The sequence below is a fragment of the Phaethon lepturus genome, unplaced genomic scaffold (genome assembly GCF_000687285.1).
Source record: "Phaethon lepturus isolate BGI_N335 unplaced genomic scaffold, ASM68728v1 scaffold9668, whole genome shotgun sequence".
NCBI classification, from domain to species: Eukaryota; Metazoa; Chordata; class Aves; order Phaethontiformes; family Phaethontidae; genus Phaethon; species Phaethon lepturus.
In genome coordinates, this window is record NW_010558259.1 from 11,892 (window position 1) to 18,078 (window position 6,187).

Consider the following 6,187-nt stretch of genomic DNA (forward strand, 5'->3'; position numbering starts at 1 on the left):
GCAACAGGTCCACTCTTCCTTGTATCCTTTCCATCCTCAGACCCTTTTCACCCTCACTCTTCTTGTGTTTGCACAGAATACAAAGTACTGATGTCCTGGTTTTGGCTGGGGTTGAGTTAATTATCTTCCTAGTACCTAGTATAGTGCTGTGTTTTTGATTTAGTATGAGGTCCACTCTTCCTTGTATCCTTTCCATCCTCAGACCCTTTTCACCCTCACTCTTCTTGTGTTTGCACAGAATACAAAGTACTGATGTCCTGGTTTTGGCTGGGGTTGAGTTAATTATCTTCCTAGTACCTAGTATAGTGCTGTGTTTTTGATTTAGTATGAGATAATGCTGGTAACACGTTGATGCATGTAGTCATTGCTAACTAGTTGTAATGCTCACACTTCAGTCAAGGACTTTCCAGCTCCCCCTGCGCTGCCAGCGGGGAGGTGCACAAGAAGCTGGGAGGGGGCACAGCCAGGACAGCTGACCCAGCCTGGCCAAAGGGATGTTCCCGACCCTATAACATCATGCCCAGCATGTAAACTGGAGTTGCCCAGCGGGTGAAATCACTGCTCAGAGACAGGCTATCGATCATCAGGTGGTGAGCAATTGCTGCGTTGTGCATCGCTTGTTTTTGTATATTCCTTTATCAGTGATAGTATTATTACTATTGTTATTATTGTTATTTCCCCTTCCTTTGCTGTGCTATTAAACTGTTTTTATCTCAACCCACGAGTTTTTTTAATGATTCTCTCCCCTATCCCACCTGGGGGGGGGGTGGAGGTGAGCGAGTGGCTGTGTGGTCCTTAGCTGCCAGCTGGGGCTAAACCACAATAGCTAACCATAGTTTTTTACTGTAATGCAAATCACTGCAGAATGTGGGAAGGAAAAGTACAACTGCTTTTGGCTGCAGCAATGATTTAAGCTGATCATACAAATGTTAGGTTTTCATAACATAAATGAGGATGTAATTTCCCATAAACATGACACAAAAAAATTAATTCTGTGCAATACCATATCTGCTCCCCTGCCACAGTTTTATAACATAAGGTTCCCCCAGACCATTCCACAAAAGAGACCAAATGATCCATCTGAAGGCTTCAGATTAGACACTATAATAGTATCAATTACCTTTTTAGAAACACACAGAATAATGCTGTCTCAAAACCAGTAATAATTTTGTATTAATCACAAAATAATTTTACCCAACTTAAAAATAGTCTGCGAAAATATTGTTTAAAACAGAGAAGTATCACCTGCTTTGAATCAGACTTGATCTCTTTTGTCTGTCTACTGTTTGCAGGCTATGTCAAGGCAGGGCTTGTACTACAAGTCCACATGCAGTTTGAATCCCAGCAAACTCTTGGGCAAACCCATCTCTTTATGGGACAAACAAACCATTGGTGAAGGTCAGGAAAAATTTTTGGAGTGTACCATTTACTCTAAATGTAATTCATTATTTGATTATATTCTTAATTATAATCTTATAATGTTGCCCATGAATTTATAACGCTCCCCATAGTGTTTTAAGTTCAATATAGTAACAATAGTAAGGTAGGTAATACTATCACTGCAGTAATGAATAAGCCTTTAGAGTGGAACTACACAGGAATATACAGCAATTGAGAAAGACAAGTCTGGAATCAACTGGTATCAGCTAACAATAAGGAAGTCAGAGACAAAATTTTGGTTGTGGGTAAATGGCCTAGTTCTGACACCCAGTATAGTCACGCTGTATTGAAGATAGTTTGAATTTACTATTTAGTTCAGTTTCTTACAATCCAGCAATAACACAAGAGTTTTAACCTTCTTGTCTTACAGATTTCCCACCAAACGGACAAGGGTTCTTTTTAAGCTACTGAGAAAAGGGGATCCCCTCAGAAGCACCATTTTAAAAGAAACTATGAAGCAGTTAGTTACAACCTGTTGGAAACAGAATCAACCTTATCGTTAGATTCCCAGTTGAGGAAGTCGGGGCAGAGGCAACTGAGTGAGTCCTGTACCAAGTGCAGACTGAACACTAATTTAACTAACATAGAGGAGAACAGCACTTTGCAGAATAGAGCAAACACTAGCCTTTTAGAATGGGCTGTTCTCCATTCAGCATAGATTAGCATTACGAATGGCCCACCTAATGAAGTAATGTATAGCCCCTGACAGGTAAAGCAACTCACAACTGACCCTTCTGTGGAATCAACATCCCATGAGCATGACAAGACTATTTATCTAAGACTTCCGGCACGGCACATGGATCAGTGACCCCATTCACCAAAAAGCCCTGAGTCACCACCATTTTGAAGAAATGACTGCGTAGTTTGTTCTTTACACACCACACCTTACTTGCAGGATCTGAAAACATTTATTACCTACCATCGTGAAGTTTCACCTGCACCAAAGGTTACAGTTTCCCATTTCCCTTCTATGCATACATATCACATCAGAACTCACCAACAATACCTGCACTTCCCTTCCCTCCCATGGCTCTAGGCCAGGCATCTCTAGCTGTGGTATCCATACCATGCCCACTGATCACCTGCTACAGGAAAAAAAACTAAGACCCTCCAGAAAGCAGCTCCAAGCAGGCATCACATAAAATAGCTAGCATATAAGCTGCTTCATCTTCTTCCTCGTAAGGACAGAAAGGTAGTTAGTACAAAGAGAAACTGCCCCTGAATCCCTGACAAGTTCCATGGACCCTTGTGAGCCCAGGTACGGCCATTTCTCACTCCTGGAAAGTCAGAAACCCTCTATTTCTAAAGGAATGTTAAATGCAGAGCTCCTTTTTCAGTATTTTGAATCAGTCTAATAATTCGTGACCTACATCATTGCATCACATGCACTGAAGCCTTGAAAGTCTTTGCTGTACGGCCTTTTACACAGGCCATGCTGGAGCTGCTCCTGGGTAATTTCACTGCAGCCAGTGGAACCACATCACTAATATTTGGTCCATGGTCCTGAGGAAACCAGGCTTTACAAATGGAAAGTATATGTTAATCCCTCCAGAAATTAAGGCTAAGTAGCCAGTGTCATACACCTAACAGACGAAAGTGCAGGCAATACACAGTTTACACTAGGCACACCCACTCCTGACAGCCACAAGCACAGGATTCCACTGTGTCCCACACAGGATATTACCTGCAGGCAAGACAAATACACTCAGTGCACTCAGTTATGGTAGAGGAGAAAACACGGCTCGTACTGTCTAATGGACACTGAGGTGAATTGTAAGAGTGATGACGAACAACAGTTCAGGGTCTCACTAGAAAAAAGCATGCAACATGTTATGTGAAATGTGTCCCCTAGAAAGATATTTTAAGGCAGCTAAAAATAAAAAGGCCAAAGGCAAGTCTGTGGAAATTTGGACATGGAAATATACTACCAGTGAAGTCTTTAATCTTTACTTTTCTCAGAATATTCAGGCAGCACAATGAGCTTTCTCAGTTTAGAAATTAGACGACACTTCAGTATTTCACCTAACATTTTTGTAGTAAGCAGAGACAGTGTTTATATTACTCTTTATATTGCATATATTAAGGGCAGTACTTTTACCACCTTTGAGACACTAATACTGCAAGACGATAAATACTAATATGTTAAGACACTAATGCTAACTTAATGCAGCTTTATAACACATCCGTAGAGATATCTACAACTATACCTTCTAATAAAACGAGAAGGTGAATTAGGGCTGAAGGAGAACCAGTTACCTGTAAGCCTCACCTCCCCTGACCTACCTAAAATCCACATCAGTCTGAGTCTTAGCCTGTCCTACATTCACACAACAAATCACTCAGAAGGCAAAACAGAATAACATAACTTGGCATCTCCAGCATTCAAGCACTTCAATTGCTCAAACACCAATAATTAATCACAAGGTAAATCTCTTTGCTCACAGACCGCTAAGGCATTTCAACAAAACTTTATGCTCATGACACCTTGGTTACTTAAGAGAACTACTGATGGAATCTCCTAGCTAAGGACACCATTTTACACCTGTTTAAAAACTGATGAAACCTCAAGGAATCTCTGTAACAATTGTCTGCACCCAACTTCAGCAGTATGCAAAGCATTCTTACTGAGTCAAAATCAAGTGAGTGAATTTTTTTTTTCCTGAATTCTATTTGCAGGAACATATTACAGGAAGAAAATAGAAAAAAAAAAATCAACCACAACACACTGAGATGCACAAAGAGTTAAACAGTGTTTAAACATTATACTATTTTTCCTCACTAAAAGACTCCAAATTGTCAAGAATACTTAGAGGTACACTATGCCACTGTATTCTAAAAAAGATTTAACTATGGATATTGAAAAACTTCACCCTGAGTCCATGAAAGATTTTCTCAACCTATTGCTATTTTAAGAACAGATACAGGAGGAGTATCCACATCTTCCCATCTCTCTTCTACCCAAAGAAAACCATCTTAACTTGCCAGAAGTTCCCTTACAAGTAGTTCACAGACAGAAAAATCTGTGTTTATATCCAGGATGTGTCCACTTCAGTGCCTAAAAAAATCTATTTCTGTCAATAATAAATGTGACCCCAAGACACCATAAAACAGGTATTTGTGTAGTCCAGTGTTTCCAGCTCTTCTCATGGGAGGAATACAAACAGCTCAGAGCAGGCAAGTGAAAGTGATCAGAGGTAGTGATTTGAGGTTGGCAAACGTTAAGGAGAGACTCAAGAGGCTAGGACCATTTAATTTAAAAGCAAAAGCACATGGAGATTAGGGATTGGGATTTCCAGCCTGCACAGGGGAAAAGGTCACACTGGAATGTACAGTTTTATCTTTATTCTCCTGCAAAGCCAACAAACAGCTGCTACATGATCTGTTCTCTCCCCCTCACAGACTGCCTGTCCTTCCTTTCTTTCACAAACCTTTTCACTACACAGCACAACTTTCCACAGTACACTCAGCAGCAAACAGACAGCACTGCTCTGTGGTACCAGCAAATGCAGACAGATGAAATGTAGCAGTCATAGACTGAAGAAAGCAGACAGAAGAAAAAGCAGAAGGAATGAAGGGAAAAATAAACAAAGCATGGAAAATCTGCTTGGAATTCAAGTGAAACTAGCAATAGATAGGCTCAAGGAACGGGATCACTGCAGAGAATAAGCCACAGCACAGGAGCAATCAGAGACTATATCTACACTGGGAAAGCTTACAGAGTAATTCCCACAGTTGCTGCCACTTCAAAAACATTTAGAATGACATGCTCATGACACAACACTTGCATTTTTTATATGCATCTTGCATGCAGAGCACTGAAGGAAAAGCCGTCAAGAAGAGCTCAATATATAGTGGGATTCTAGGTACATTTACCAAATTATGCCTTCTGCATCACTTCTGAGACTATGTTCACTCTATTCAGTGCATGAAAGTGAACAACCTCCATATTGCATTTGAAATACCTCGTAAATACTTGTGTGCCTTTGAGGCAACAATACCTGAAGGACAGAACTTACACAAAGCTAAACAGATAGCAAGAGAACTCTGGCATGTCTTTCTTACTGATGAGCTACAGACAAATCATCAACTGTGATGCTTTCCGCATGAACTACGGCCTGAAATCAGGCCTTTTCTACTGGTGAGAGATGACTCTCGCTATTCACGTAATCCAAAAGCCTTTCAGCTTTACCATGTTAGATCCCGCTCCTTCAATCCCTAGATTCTTATCCTTTCAACACTAGTTTGCAATTCACTGGCCCACAAATATGAGTGAAGTTACAAGCGCAAAACAAGGGAACACTATTTTCTTTCCCAGCCCTAGTGTCACCTGGGTTGCCTGGGCACACAGCACTATCTCCCACGCAAAGAAGTGCTTGCATACCTTCGACCTCACCACCAGCCCTGACAGAAAGTTAGTAGAGGCTAAGGACCCAGACAAGCTCAACAGTTAATGTATCTTGCCAGCTACGAGAACTCATCGAAATGATGTTAAGACGAACTTAACTAAGCCTGGCTCTTTTTCTTCATACAAGCTATGCCTTTCATTTTGCAACTGGGGCCTCCTAAAACAATGTACATGTTCAAATAGCTTAAGATTTACCTACCGTTGCTAAGTATTTACCTAGCAACGTTACTAAGCTGTTTTTTACTAATTTACTAAGTTGCTAAGTATTTACTTAAGTAACTTGCTAAGTGCGGAAGGGCCTGTTCATGAGTTCAAAGCCGTAACACACAAGTTTCCGCCAGC